The sequence below is a fragment of the Penaeus monodon genome, chromosome 15, assembly GCF_015228065.2.
Source record: "Penaeus monodon isolate SGIC_2016 chromosome 15, NSTDA_Pmon_1, whole genome shotgun sequence".
NCBI classification, from domain to species: Eukaryota; Metazoa; Arthropoda; class Malacostraca; order Decapoda; family Penaeidae; genus Penaeus; species Penaeus monodon.
In genome coordinates, this window is record NC_051400.1 from 15640149 (window position 1) to 15640866 (window position 718).

Below are 718 nucleotides of genomic sequence, written 5' to 3' on the forward strand. Positions count from 1 at the left end.
CAGTGATAGATGAAATGTAGTCAAATTCTTATTTTTTTTGTCCTTTTTTCCCTTTCTGTTAACCCCATGCACCTTACATCTTTAACAGCTTTTGGAATTTAAGAGTATTGATAATATGAGTATGAATGACAGATGAAAGATAAAATGACTATACACAAAATAGATTTTTTTACTTGAAGAATTGAAAAAAAACCAAAACAATTTTGGGTATATATCATATATGTTCATATGTTTTTGCAGGTTTGACTTGAGAACTATTTATATAAAAACTATATAGTGTACCTTTATTGACTACATAGCACTAGTTTTGCTGCCTTTGGGAGTCTTGATGTACTTCACAGTAATATATTCAAAAAGAATGTTAATATATATGTTACAACACTCAGGGGACATTCATACAGGAGATTGGATAATGTGCAAACTGATATTTTGAAGGCACATGAGTGTATGAGGGATATTTAATCTCTACAAGTAGGATTTAAATTCATTATTAAGGGAGTCATGTAACATGAAGTTGTTAGGTTAAAATGATTAGTTCTTTTGCCCCAAAAGGAAAAATATGTAAGCTATAGGAATAGGGAATGAACAAAAGGAGATTTGAAATAAGAATAAGCCTTGTGTAACTGAACACAACCATAAACACAGTAATGTACACACACAGATGAATTGGAACAGCTGTGATCATAGAGTAATAAAATGTTTTAGACGAGATGGCAGC

General features: G+C 30.8%; 1 pseudogene; it reads left to right on the forward strand.

Annotated features, from left to right (window-relative positions):
* LOC119582238 overlaps positions 1-718 on the forward strand; it is a 12761-nt pseudogene that overhangs the window by 6156 nt on the left and 5887 nt on the right.